The sequence below is a fragment of the Petaurus breviceps genome, unplaced genomic scaffold (assembly GCF_028583685.1).
Source record: "Petaurus breviceps papuanus isolate PSGF00001 unplaced genomic scaffold, PetGlider_PUasm1.0 67, whole genome shotgun sequence".
In the NCBI taxonomy this organism is placed as follows: Eukaryota; Metazoa; Chordata; class Mammalia; order Diprotodontia; family Petauridae; genus Petaurus; species Petaurus breviceps.
Genome location: NW_027186446.1, coordinates 1,519,477 through 1,535,099, shown reverse-complemented (window position 1 = coordinate 1,535,099; position 15,623 = coordinate 1,519,477). Strand labels below are relative to the sequence as shown.

Genomic DNA, 15,623 nt, shown 5'->3' with positions numbered 1-15,623 from the left:
ATAGGCCAAATCTCTAAGCCATCAAGGGTACATCACCCTGGCTCATTATAAATGGGAGAATGTCAGTATCAGTGCTCACAAGCCATTCACATTGGACATAAGAAGAAATGAAACTCTGCCAAAGAGAAGAAAAACAATCTTGCCACGGGGAATTCTAGTACAATAGTGGCAACAGTAGGGAAATATGCCATATGATATCAGCAAACATAAAATGAATTGGCCTTGTCAGAATGTTGGACATTTGGGAGAGGTTTAGTTTCCAAGAATATTTCATGGAGGTGAAGTGGTGTGGATTATTCATGTGCACTGTCAGGAGGACTCTTTCAAAAATAACTAACTTAGAAGAGCAAAATGTGAAGTGTGTAAAGCACTGCACTAACATGTGTTTCCCTAAAGGCTACTTTCAAAGACCTAGTTGGCAGCATATTGTGATAGCAAGAGAACTGGTTTTGGATTCAAGAATACTGGGGCTCTGTTACTAACTAATCGTAGACCCAAATTTGGAAAATAACCTTGAAGTCATCTAGTAGTTGATTGAGAATCTTGTTCCTGTATCTGACCAAGAACCTCATCCATAACTGGGGTTCTTAATGATTTTTGGGTCCCACTGCTCCTTGTGAATATCATGGAACCTATTGACATCTTCTCAATAATAATAGCTAACATTTATATATCACTTTAAAGTTTGGAAAATATTTAACAAAGATGATCTCATCTGAGCATCATAACAACCCAGTGAGGTATATGAGATTATTGTTCCCATTTTGTAATAAATAAACTGAGGGTAAAAGAGGTTAAATGCAGGATTTGAACTTAGGTCTCTGTGACTGAAAGTCCAATATATGGTTTTCAAGTCTAACTGCAATTATTATCATAATAATTATTCTCAGAATAATTTAAGTGCATAAAAATACATATGATTACAAAGGAAAGTCATTATATTGAAAGAGTGATCACAACATTAGGGGGAAAAAAAGGTCATAGATGCCAAATAAAGAAACCCTACTCTACAATAACCCAATGAATGCTCATCCAGCTTTTTTCCTTTAAAAATTTTTATTGAGGGGCTGCTAGGTGGTGCAGTGAATACAGCACCAGACCTGGAGTCAGGAGAACCTGAGTTCAAATCCAGCATCAGACACTTAACATAAAAACTAGAGTATAAGGAGGAGGAGGAGGAGGAGTGGGACAGAGAAGGGGAAGGGGAAGAAGAAGAAGAAGAAGAAGAAGAAGAAGAAGAAGAAGAAGAAGAAGAAGAAGAAGAAGAAGAAGAAGAAGAAGAAGATGATGATGATGATGATGATGATGATAGAAGGGAACATGTCAGTCTATACTGTGAGTCCATCAGTTCTTGATCTAGAGATAAACAGCATCTTTCATCATGAGTTTGAAACTATGGTGGGTCAGATTTACTAAAGTCTTTCAATGTTGGTTATGTTTTACAACATTGCTTTCATTGTATATATTGTGCTTTTGGTTCTGCTCACTTAACTCTCTATCAGCTCATATGACTCTTCCCAGGTTTTCCCAAAACCATTTCCTTCTTCATTTCTTACTAAATAATATTATTCCTTCACATTCATATATCAGAAGTGGTTCAGCCATTCCTCAAATAATAGGCACCACTCAGTTACCAATTCTTTGCCACCACAAAAAAAGAGAACAATAAATATTTTTTATTAATGAGTCCTTTTTTATCTTTGATCTCTTTCAAGTATAAACCTAGTAGCAGTATAACAGATTCAAATGGAATGTAGAGTTTAATAGCTTTTAGAGTTTAGTTCCAAGTTTCTTTACAGAATGATTGGACTAGTTCACAGCTCCACCAACTGTGTATTACCAAACCTGTTTTTTTTCCCCTACCTCCCCACCAGCATTTGTCATTATCCTTTTTCTTTTGTTTGTTTTCTTAGTCAATCTGACAGGTGTACAGTGGTACCTTAGACTTGCTTTCATTTACATTTCTATAAATATTAATGATTTATATGTTGTCATATAGCTATAGATAATTTTGATTTCTTCCTCAGAAAAATGTCTGCTCATATCTTTTGACCATTTGACAATTGAGGAATGTCTCATTTTTATAAATTTTACTCAGTTCCCTGTGTATTTTATAAATGAGATTTTTATTAGAGTAACTTACTACATAGATTTCCCCCTGTTTCCAGGCTCTTCTTCTACTTTTAGATGTATTGGCTTTATTTGAACAAAACCTTTTTAATGTAATCAAAATTATCCATTTTAACTCCTATGACCCTCTCTCTGTCTCTTTTAGTCATGAATTCTTTTCCTAATACACAAATCCAATAGTTAATCTCTTCCATGTTTCACTATTTTCTTTTAAATAATGGTATCTTCTATGTGTAAATTGTGCTCCCATTTTGATCTTATCTTAGTATACAATGTGCAATGTTGCTCTCTGCCTAGTTTCTACCATACTACTTTCAGTTTTCCCTGTAGGTTTTGTGAAATAGTAAGTTCTTACTTTAGTAGCTAACATCTTTGATTTATCAAACACAAGGTTATTGTGCTCATTTGCTTCTGTATACTGAGTAGCTAATACACTGATTCAGCTTTCTACTTTTTACCCAGCAAATATTGTTTGAATGATTTTTAGCTATGTAGTAAAGTTTGAACTCTGTTACTCTTAGGCCTTCTTCATTCTCATTTTTTTCATTGAGCTTCTTAATATTCTTAACTGTTTCTAGTTCTATAAAGTAATTCTTTGAAAATTTGATTGGTATCACACTGAATAAGTATATTAATTGGGATAGCATTACTATTTTTATTATATTGCCTTTTAATATCCATGAAAAATTAATTTCTCTCTAATTGTTTAGATGTCTTTATTTGTATAAAGAGTTTTTTATAATTGTGTTCATATAATTAATGTGCGTCTTGGAAGGTAGACTCCTAAGTATTTTATATTGTCTGTAGTTATTTTAAATAGAATTTCTATTTCTATATTTTCCTGATGAGTTTTGTTGGTAATATACAAAAATTCTGATGATATATATATATGCATATACATATATATAATTATTTTATATCCTGCAATTTTTCTGAAGTTATTTGTTTTGGTTTTTTTTAGTTGATTCTCTAGGATTCTCTAAGTAAAACATATCATCAGCAAATGTGATTTTTCACTCATTGCCATGTTTATTCTTTCAGTTACTATCTTTGTCTTTGCTATGACTAACATTTTGAGTTCAATATTAAATAGTAATATTGTGAATAGACATCATTACTATATCTTTTCTTATTGGAAAGGCTTTTTTGCCTTTAAGATTATACTTAGCTGTTTGTTTTTCTAGGTGGTTTACTCTTTGTTTTAATCCTAGATCTTTTGCCTTCCAGAATATTACACTCCTTTTCACTGGTGGCCACTAAATTTTGTGTGATCCTGTGTCTATACGATATTTGAATAATTTCTCTCTGATTTCTTGTAGTGTTTTCTCACTGACTGGGGCGTTGTGAATTTTGGTTATAATATTGTTGAAAGTTTTCATTTTGAGGTTTATTTGAAGAGATGTCTGCTGGATATTTTTCCATTTCTACTTTGCCTTGTGATTCTAATATATCTGGACACTTTTCTCTTATAATTTCTTGAAATATGATGTTTAGGTTCTGCATGGCGTTTAGTAGGTCAATGATTCTTAAATTATCTCCTATTGATCTCTTTTCCAAATCAGTTTTTTTTTCCTATGAGGTATTTAACATTTTCTTATATTTTTTTCATTATTTCATTAGTTTTCATTTGGTCAGTTCTAATTTATTAAGTAATTATTTTCTTCAGTAATGTTTTGTACTTTTTAAAAATAAAGTTGTTAATTGTCTTTTCATGACTTTTTTGAATATCTCTCATTTCTTTTTGCATTTTTCCTTTCATTTGGTTCTTAAAGTTATTTTCTTGCCTTTAACTCTTTTATAAATTTTTCATGGGCTTGTATTTAATCTTCATTTTTCTTTGAGGTTTTGCTTATGGGTGTATTCAAGTCATTGTCTTATGTATGTGTATCTTGAGCTTCCCTGTCATCATGTTTTTATGGTGCCAATTTTAAATATATTTTATTCTTCAGGATAATAATTGCATTTCCACTTGTTTACAGTGCTGGTAAAATGCAATGTTGTTCACTTTTCTCCCTCTGCACACATTCAAGCATTCAGAATGCCCAGATGTACACAGTAGCTTAGATGTTACTTTTAAATCTCTATTGCCTTGGCTACAAAGTTGAGTCCTTCAATTTTTGCAATACTGTGTAGAATGCTCTTTCTTCTGGTGTGTTTAGTTGACCTCTTCCATGGTGGGTCCAGAAGAAGAACCTCCATATAGGACTGCTCTACCCCGCTCCCCTGCCGGAAACCCACCATTCATTCCTCCTGGCATGCTCCCTACACTCTGGTACAATTTAGTAATGATGGGGTTGCAGAACTCCAATTCTTTCTGTTGATGCTCAAATTCTTCCTTATCAGCAGTTTGGTTCTTATCCAGCCAGTTGATTATTTCGTTACATTTGTCAAGGATCTTCTCTTTGTCTTCATCACCAGTTTTGTCTTGCAGTTTTTCATCCTCTACAGTAGCTTCCATGTTGAAAACATATGATTCAAGAGAATTCTTAGAAGACACCTTGTCTCTCTGCTTCTTATCCTCTGTCTTGTACTTCTCAGTCTCCTGTACCATATGTTCAATGTCTTCTTTGCTTAGACACCCTTTATCATTGGTGGTGATGATCTTGTTTTCCTTGCCTGCACTCTTATCCACAGCAGAAACATTGAGGATGTCATTTGCATCAATGTCAAATGTTACTTCAATCTGAGAAACACCCGTGGGTTCTGGGAGGTTCCCTGCAAGATCAAATTTACCAAGCGGGTTGTTATTCTTTGTCATAGCTCTCTCACCTTCAAAAGTCTGAATAAGTACACTAGGCTGGATGGTCAAATAGATGATAAAGGTTTGTGTCTGCTTGGTGGGGATGCTGGTATTATGTTTGATCAGAGTGATCATAACTCCACCAGCAGTTTTAATTCCAAGGGAAAGAGGAGTGACATACAAAAACAGCAAGTCCTATACATTCTCAGATTTATCTACAAATAAAATGGCAAGTCTGGATAGCTGCACCATAAGCAATAGCCTCATCAGGATTGATACTCTTGTTAAGCTCCTTGACATTGAAGAAGTCTTGCAGAAGCTTCTGGATTTGGGGGATTCAAGTGGAACACCCACCAGGATGATGTCATGAATCTGTTATTTATGTAGTTTGGCATCGCTTAAGGCCTTTTCCACAAGACCCAGTGTGCCACAAAAGAGATCAGCATTCAGCTCTTCAAAATGGGCCCAGGTGACTGATATATAGAATTTGATACCTTCATAAAGGGAGTCAATATCAAAACTGTCCTGGGTACTGGAAGAGAGGGTTGTAAGTGCAAGCAAGGGATGATTTTTGTTGTTTTCTTTTTGGAGTTCAGTTTGCCAGGCTCAAGCTAAATTGTAAACATCTGAAGGATTAATCTCCTTTGAACCCTGATAATTCATGGCTGAGAATGGAGACATTGAAAGTGCCACCTCCAAAGTCAAAGATCAATACATTTCTCTCAGCACCAAATTTTTTGTCCAAGTCATAAGCAATAGCAGCAGCAGTTGGTTCTTTGATGATTTGGAGCACATTGAGACCATCAGTGGTTCCAGCATCTTTGATGGCCTGATGTTGGACATCATTGAAATAGGCTGGTACTGTGACCACAACATTTGTGACAGTCTTCCCAAGTTGAGTTTCAGAAATTTCTTTCATCTTGGTCAATACCATAGAAGATACTTCCTCTGGATAGAAATTTTTGGTCTCCCCTTTTTACTCTACTTGGACCTTAGGCCTGCCTGTGTCATTCGTCACCATAAAAAGGCAATGCTTCATGTCTGATTGTACAACTGCATCATCAAATCTATGACCAATCAGACATTTGGCATCAAAAACTGTGATGGCAGGGTTCATTGCAGCTTATTTCTTTTCAGCAACACCAATTAAATGTTCTGTGTTAGTGAAGTTGACAAAGCTTGGTATGGTCCTGTTTCCTTGGTCATTAGCAATGATCTCCACCTTCCCATTTCAGAAGACTCTCACACAGGAGTAAGAGGTGCCAAGATCAATGTCCACTGTGTGTTCCTCCAACAAGGTTGCTGCGGAGTCTGGGTTGTAGCTGACCACTGAGGAGAAAGAATGGCTGCTGTTCCACTGAGTAGACCTTGTTTGCTTATTCTTCCAGTCAAGATCTTGTCTTTGAACTTTATATCAGTTTCAGACTCTGTTCACTTCAGAGGATGAGGGGTGGGACTCCTGACCTGAGCTTCTATCTTTTCATGTCCTTTTGCTGCTTTCACAACTGAGTCTTGGGACCTGCAACATTTCAGGGTTCCCAAACTGGTGAGATCTAAAGGGATATTTGGTCACTGCCCTTCTGCTATGAGTTCTGCATGTTCCAAATCCAGTTCTAGATTTGTTGGATAGTGTGTGGTTGAGTCGAAGCAGATTACAATTGGACTCAGTCAGTGTTAGCCTTCTGCAAAGTTATTATACGTTAAGAGCATCTGAACTGTTGGATCACCTTTAGTCTTGTTCTCTGGCCCTTGTTATTCCATTGCAGGCTAAAGGAGAGATAAAGGTAAGAACTGAGTCCTCCCTGCATTCTTGGGCTCATTCACAGAGCTAAGATTTTTGGAATTTTTTTCCTTATTCTGTACACAGCTAGGTTCTCTTACAACTGCTCCTATCCACACTCATAACATACTCACAAAGCAGTCAGCTGGCACCTGCTTCTGCTCCCAGCACATTTTCAGGGGTTCCCTATGATCTCTTTCTGCCCTTGTATTTCTTGCTCTGGTGCTCATTCTCAGCCTCAATCCAGTACCCTCAGACCTTTCTGTATATTTTCCAAAGCTGCCCTAGGCTAGAAAAATAATTCACTGTAATTTTTTCTTGACTTTCTTGTTCAGAGTTCAGTATGGAATAGGTTGTTGTAGAGGAGGTATTACAGTGCCTGTGGAAGAGGCCTAGCAGTTGCTGTAGAGGAGGTGTGTTAAGGTAGTTGGACAAAATAGCTGCTTCTCACTCCCAATCTTGACACTACCTATTCCTGAGGTATGCATTGAATAAAGTAAAGGACTGTGGAAGGAGCAGGAGATGCATTGAGTATAAAATGGATGTGGATGATAGAATGTTGTGTATGGAGAATAGATAGCAAGCCGATTTAATTAAGACAGAGAGTATGTGAAGAGTATTCATATGAAATTAGTCTTCAAAGAGGTGGGAGTCAGATTGTTGTGGACTCACTCATGAGAAAGACCTTTTGATTGCCTGCACAGGGCTCTGAGTAGCCGTTTGTTAAGAACCCCCAAATTACTCAGATCTGAGGATGAATATTTTGCCTTTCATCCTAGGCAATGGGAAGCCATTAAAACGTCAACAAATTTCAGTATCAGTCTTCCAGCAAAGTGAACCAGTTGTCATAAATTAAGTTAAAGAATATAATTTTGTTAGTGTGTGCTGATCTTTTTTTGTTTAATATTAGTTTTGTTAATAAAATTAAGCTGCCATCCTGTATCTGATTCATATTGAATATTAAGAAGCCTTTAAAAATATACTCCCCTTTTGGGGAAAGTCTTAGATGTGAGCTATAAATAAAATTATCTCCAGGGGTGCCAAGGTAAGGGACTTGATGAAGTAATGAGTAAGAGAAAAGGTAGCTTAAACCTTCTCCTTAGAGACAAGTTTGTCCAGCAATTGAATCTGATTCAAACTTCATGTCTAACTACCTAGAATATGGAACCCTTAGGAGAGAAACCTACGAATGTAATATCTCCTCTCCAAGCAGTGACCCTGCTGTGCCCTACTCATCACATGATTTAGTATGGATACACCTATACGTGTGTGTATATGTGTCCAGTGTGGGTAGTGTAAATACTTTCCAGTTTATCAGAATTCCTTCTAAAATGTGACACCCAAAACTTAATACTCAAGATATGGTCTGACAAGGGAAGAGTGTAGTTTTACTAAAGTCATCTTTTTAGTCCTACAGATCATAGTGTATTTCTCATTATCACCAAGTTTGTCATTGATTTTTGGTTGCCATATTGCAATGTTGAATGATACTAAATTCATTGCCCATTTATACCCTCAGGCTTTTCATTTTCCATAAACATTCTTATACAGTTATCCCTTCCACATCACAACTTTCCCCATCATAGTTTCAATATGTTTCCAATTGGCATAAGAAATTAAATGAGAGTTTCACAGAAGCCACAGATAACACATGAAGCCAGCAGAGAATACAGAGCCTATAACTATATACTCAATGCAACTTTTATACTGAGGTACAGTAAATACTCCATAAAAGAAATAAAATATTCAGACTCTTCTCTGGTACAGAGGGAAGGTCAAAAATTTTACATGGGCATAATGCCCCTAATCTCCTCAATGTAGAAAAGATAACTGTACTAGCAATGTTCTTCAAACAGGTGATGGTGCTATTCACTGGATCTGTGACAAACTGGATAAAACATTGTAAGAAACCCAGCAGAGATTCTATACCATGCCCACAGGGGTCTTCATGAATAACCCATTGAAGGGAAGAAAAGGACTTCGAGTAACCGGGAGTAGAATTACTCCTTTGTACCTCACTTTCCCCTGCACTTTTTTTTTTGCTTCTTGGAAGGGGAAGGCAGGGCAATTGGGCTTAAGTGACTTGCCCAAGGTCACACAGCTAGTAAGTGTTAAGTGTCTGACGTCATATTAGAACTCAGGTCCACCTGACTCCAGGGTCGATGCTCTATTCACTGTGTCACCTGCCCACCCCTTCCCTGAACTTTTTATGTATCTATAGGGTAGTGTGTCACATATATTTGAGGGACATATTTTGTTCAAATTGTTCTTTCTATGCCACCTTAGTAAAACAAAATGACTTCTTTCTAAAAGATAATTAAATTAATTAACTTGCTGACTGATTGATATTGACTAATAGTCATGAAAGAAAGCAGATTAGTGGGAATCCCTGAGATATGGTATTAGGAGCAATCCCCTCCTCTCTCCCACCATCCTTAAACCCTCAAAGTTGAAACTAGAACCCTGAAAGGAAATAGTCATTCTGCAGGACTCCTACCTGCTTGTAAGATTAAGGGTTGAAAGAGCAGCTCCAGCACATGTTATTCATGTTATATATTAAAAGCCAGGTCCTTTGATTTTAAATCCAGTATTCTTTCTTCTGTATTATCGTGTTACAAGTGAACTTTGTGACTCCTATTTTATCAAAACTCATTTACTCCTTAATTTTTATGGAAATAGAAACTAAGACCCAGAAAGAAATAATTTGTTCAAGCACATAGAGCCAACTACTCAGTCACTGAGAAAGCATTTATTAAGTGCCTATTATGTGCCAGGCCTGGCACAAAAAAAGGGATAAAAGACAATCCCTCCTCTCACAGAGCTCACAGTCTGATGGGAGAGCCAACATCAAAACAAACAATGTATAGGATAAATTTGTTATTTTTCTTCAATTGTGTCTGGCTCTTCATGATGACATCTTGGCTAAGATACTAGAGTGGTTTTCCGCTTCCTTCTCTAGCTCATTTTACAGATGAGGAACTGAGGCAAAAAGGGTTAAATGACTTGCCCAGGGTCATACAGCTAAGAAGTGTTTGAGGACAGATTGAACTCAGGAAAATGAGTTCCAGATTGCAAGCCCAGTGCTCTATCCACTGTGCCACCTAGCTGCCTCTACAGGATAAATTAGAAATAATGAATAGAGGGAAGGTTTTAGAACCAAATCCATGTATAGGATGCAGTTCTGTCATTTCATGTAAGTGATCTTCTACATCCTTTTACTATACCCCCACAGTATCCTAAAGCATGGAATGATTCTTAATCACACCTATAGCAGGGTTTTTTTTTTCTTGCTTTGCAAATAAGGGCTGCATAGATGCCTTTGCTGCTCAGTGGCAACATTCAGGAAGGCAGCTGGAAGTCTATTTTGGAACACCATCCTAGAATTCTCTTCTGTCATCACTTGCCACCTTTGCTATACCTGGTACTTTGACGTTTATATTTTTAAGCACTTTAGGCTAAATTAGTGTTCTTCTCAGGTGCAGAATCCTACCCTGTGGAACACCTGCAGAAGCAACAATAAGACATAAACAAAAATTCCAAGTATTACATAAGACACATTGAAAAAGAAACAAAAACTGAATCTAAAACAGTCTCAACAAACAATACTTAAGAATGAAAAGTCCCTTATTCACAGTCTTGAAAGATGGCAAAGGATCTCTTAACAGGATTCTAACAGCATCTTTTAAAAATATTTTTAATTTTTTTTATTTTTGTGTCATCTACATTTCTCATTGTATCCCTTCCCTTCACTCCTCCCCAAAGAGTCATTTCTAATAATAATGAAAACAACAAAAAAAAATAGAGTTCAGTTAAACCAACATATCAAAAGAATTTGATCTTATATGTGTTGTTTTATATCTCTACAATGAATAAGGATGGAGGGGGAAAGGTTTTTTTTTTCTTATGACACTTCTTTAGAACCAAGTTGACCTTTATACTTTTACAGTATTCACTTTCAATTGCCTTTGTTTTTCTTGGTTTTTTTCTTTCCATTGAAATTGTAATCATTGTGTATACTGTTTTCCTGTTTCTGTTTATTTCACATTGGTTCATATAAAAATCCTCATGCTACTCTGCATTCATCTTATTCATCATTTTCCACAGCATAGTAATATCCCTTTTCTTTCATGTGCCACAAATTGTTTAGCCATTTCCCAGTGGAGAGACATCTATTTTGTTTCCAGTTCTTTGTTAACACGTACATACACACATACATATACTGCCATTAATGTTTTGGCATATTTATATTTGGCACAAATATATCTAGTGTTTCTGAGAAATTTCTTTTTTTGTATCTCTTTGGGGTATATGTCTAACTGTGGAATCTCTAGGTTAATGGTTATGGGCATTTCAGAAATTCTCTTTGCATAGTTATATATTGCTTTCCACAATGATTGAGTCAACTATGGCTCCAACAATAATGTATTAGTATACCTAACCATTCACAGCACCTCCAACGTAGTCTAGAAGTATCTTTTGTCATTCTTGATGACATTCTTTGGGCAAGGTGAAATCATAGAGTTGTTTTGATTCCAGTTTCTCATATTATTAGTAATTGGGGCACCCCAATTTCATATGATCATTAATCGTTTGTAATTCATTGCCTATAAACATAGGACATCAGAACCTCATCAGATGTATTTGATGGCAAAGATTGTTCCTTAGTTGACTATTTTCCTTTTTGCCCTGGATGGATTAAATTTGTTTATGGAAAAACTTTTCGATTTTATGCAAATGAAATCATCTAATTGACATTTTGTAATCACTCCTATGCCTTTTGGTTAACGATTCACAATACCAACATAACCACACCCATTTTCCTTCATTATATCACTCATAGCTATGAAAGGAAATCAAGCTATTCTTTTTTAAAATATTTTAACAATGTGATCTATAATATTCAGGTCATATATTCATTTTCAGTTGATTGTGATATGTTATTTTATTTATTTAAATGAATATATTATTATATATTCATATGTTGTATTACATAGAAAGGGATAATAGCATACATTTACATATATACATGCATACAGAAATTTTATATGTGTAAATGTATGCATATGTATATGTGCATGTTAAATATAATATACATATTCTCTTGTTATTCTAAACCTTTCTTCCTCCAAATGAATTTGTTATTTTTGTCTAGTTCTATAATGTATCTCTTAAATTAGAATAGTATTCAATCTATAAATCTATAAATTAATTTCAACATTGTCACTGTTATTTTATGCACAACAGTTCATGCAGCCCAGCCATGAGTAGTGAATATCTTTCCAGTTGTTTATATTGTTCTTTGTTTCTTTAAGCAGAATTTTGTAATTTTGTTTATTCAGATTTCGGATGTCCTTTAACACATTGACTTTCAGATATTTTATGCATTTTTATTTACTTTGAGTGGGACTAACATTTTTATTGTTACCTCCTGAATTTTGTTATTGCCATAAAGCATGTTGTTAATTTTGCTGGATGAGGGGAGGGGAAGGTTGCAGCTTACAACTTCAGTGAAACTCTCAGATTCTCATTTGGTTTGTTTGCTGATCCTGTACAATATTCTAAATGAATCATCATATTGTTAGCAACACAAGACAGTAAAAAGGGCACTAACTTTGGAGTCAGTTCCTTAAATCACTGAGTGGGCATTGCCTCAGTCAAATTGAGACCTATTACAGACCTTAGTTTAAAAAGACAAAGTCTCCCAACTGAATCTGAGGTCATCTCCAGTTGTCCTGATTTATATCATGCCACTGTATCCTAATGGCTCCAGGGGAGAAAGTGAGGCTGGTGACTTTGCATAGACCTCCTTCACTTAAAATCAATTCACTTGTAAACCAAGGCATCACCTTCCCGATGCCATGGTCCTCTTCAAGAATGAATGACAAACAACAACACCAACATTAAATCCGATATGCATACCTGACAATTTTTTTTCTTTGGTTCTGTAGAGTTTGCAATACACTTTCCTCATAAGAATTGCATGAGGTAGATACTATAAACGTTGCTATTTCCATTTTACAGATGTGGAAACTGAGATCCAAAAAGATAAAGTAGGTTAGACGATCAGAGGACTCACAGCTATATTTCGACTTTAAAGTTCATCTGGCCCAACCTTCTCATTTTCTCCTCTCAGGAAGAAACAGAGGTTTAAAAAGTATGTAACTTGAATTGAGTTACCCAAGTCTTCACAGGTAGGAAACAGAAGGCAGGATTCAAGCCTAAGTATTCTAACTCCAAATTCAGTACTCTTTCTACCTCTCTATTTTAGGTATGAGGGCCATCATGAGCAAAGGATTAAAAGAGGTAATAGCTGAGAAATCATTTAGAAAGAAGCAGAGTACTCTATGAATGGAAACAATTATTGCTAAGATTACATTCAAAGGCTATGGTGAAAGGTTTCAGTCAGGAAAAGACAAGGAAATTTCATATACCCCTCCTTATTTTTTTTCTTCTCAGAGGTATATGAACTTGAGAATTTTCTTTTCTCCTCTATACTCAAAGGAAAAATAAACCAACTGCAGTAGAGCACACAGGAGATCATTAGTAAGATGATGAAGACAGACTTTAGGTCACTACAGAACATCCTTTCTTGTAGAAAATTAATTTGGCCTACTTTGTTGCCAAGAGATGTTTGGAAGAGAGCCAAAAGACTTCTGGCAATAAGTCAACAGGAAATAAAATAAACACAAATTACAGATTCTTGTCAGAAAGTTAGTATCCTGATGTCTTGGTTTTTCAAAGACAAACCTGCTTCTTTAAGACAGTCTTGGGAACTTTGGCTCAAGATAGAGAAGGAGGTGGGAGGTCAACACTGAGATACAAGATGCTAGAAATAGCCAACTAAAGATGTTTGTGACAATATGAAAGAAGAGGTAGAGAATCACAGTTCTGAAAGGCTTTAGTGAAATGAACAATATCTCATTGCTATATTGGGAAAATGGGCTTTGCAGACTATTTAAAATGGTTCAAGCTCACACTTGAACCCAGGTCTTCTGGTTTCATGGGTAGTACTCTTTTCACTGTGTTCTAGTTGTATCTTAAATTCTCAGTTAGTTCTACCTCTATTTTCCCACTTCAAAAACAGGTGCCCTACTACCTGATGGGTAGCATCATGAAGTGTGTGTATAAGGGGCTGAGGCGGGCAGGGAGGGAGAGTAGCCTTATAGTTACTTAATGCTTAATAACTATGCATCCTTGAGCAATTCAGTTCAATTGGGAAAACGTTTATTAAACCACCTGACATTACATGTTCTATGATAGGTGCTGGTGATACAAAGACAAAATTTAAAAAGACCCTGCCCTCAAGGAACTTACTTTGTTCAGTGACAAGACCACATGTACATAGATAAGTAAATAGCAACAATTAGGGAGTGGATGAGAGAGAGAGAGTGTAGGGCGGATGGAAGAAAGGGAATGGAGGAGGGGGCCAAGGAGGCTGTAGAGAGGAAGTAAATTGTCTAAAATCATTTATAACTAGTAAAAGACTAGGGACAAAGACTAAGGTTTACTGACTCACAGCCAGTATTCTTTTTACTCCCACAGTAGGGCCAAGTTAAGCCCCAACCTCTGATCCAGGTCCAATCGTTCATGCTGAGAGACTAATCCCACTCATGTAAGTCACACCAGGTGAGTGTTAGAGAGAATACAGTGTAGGCATTTAATAGACCTGGTAGAGCAAAGAAGTGGGAGGAAAGGAGGGAGGAAGGGAGGGAGGAAGGGAGGGAAAGGGGACAGAACAGTCTGTGAGGCACCAAAGGTTAGCTGTTTGGCGGAATTGACTCATTCTATTCTAGTCAACCTTGAAGTTGGCTTGATTGCTCTGTTGAGCTGTTAGGAGAGTTATTTAGTCAGATGCATTATGCCCTGAGTGGGCTGAGCGCATACAATTTATGCCAGTTGCGCTTTAATGCATATTTAATAAAGCCACAGACATTTATATACCAAATCAGTGGTGTCAAATGAGTTTGCTTTGGGAGGCTTGAGGTATCTCATGGCACTGCTGACACTCCTAGGGAGAGATTTAAATTATAAGACGTTTCATCAGAGAGGAGAGGTCTTTTAATATGCTACAGTTACTATTCTGTGTAGCTTGATAGCACAGAACTAATCAGAGAGGGTAGAAAAGCCTGAGACATAGGGAAAAGGACTCTATAGGCAAAGTTACATTGAAGATTTTACCCTGTTACTAGGTATGATGGGAATTTTGCTCATTAGAGCAAAACATGGCCACAAAGAGACAACGTACAGTAGTGGAGAGTGAGCCCATGACCTGGAATAAAAAGTTATGACTGGGACACTTTCTGGTTGTGTGACCTTGGGGAAGCCATTGAAGCTTTTTTCCCACCATCCTTAAAAAGAAATGTTCTCACCTCTAATTGTCAAATGAGGAAACTGTAGCCCAGAGAGGAACAGCATTTTGCTCAGTCACACAGCTAGTACACAGTAGATCTTAGATTTGTATTTAGGACTTCTGACTAACTCCATTGTTCTCTCCACCAGACCATAGCATCCCCAACCACTCACAATGATTTAGCCCTTTAAAGTTTGCCAAATAGTTTTCTAACAACAACCTTAAGAGTAAGGAGAGAAGGGAATGTTCTCATCTGTTAGGGCCATGAGTGTGAGAGACACTGCAGCAGTCACAAGATGTCAGAGGGAGTGCACGTGACCTCTGAGGAGCAGGGGCTTGGAGATATGGAGGCCGACTCTGCCGGGCTGTAAAGGCCGATATGGCATTGAGCGCAGGGTCGTGGGGGCTGACTCTGCTGGGTTGGGAAAGGCCGAGGTGGCACTGAGCGTGCCCCATAAACATGGACTCCTCTTAACACATACTCCTTTGCCCTGCACTCGGGAGAGTGCACGATTGGCTCCCACATGACAGGTGACAAGGGGGCAGCCGAGGGGGTACACGTGGCTTTCTGAGGGATGTTGTTGGGACAGCTTTGCCTGGGGGTTAAACCACCAGGGACAAGG

General features: G+C 37.0%; 1 pseudogene; it reads right to left on the bottom strand.

Annotated features, from left to right (window-relative positions):
• Positions 1-4,285: 4,285 nt before the first annotated feature.
• LOC138173906 (heat shock cognate 71 kDa protein-like) lies at positions 4,286-6,137 on the bottom strand (annotated as a pseudogene).
• Positions 6,138-15,623: the final 9,486 nt, after the last annotated feature.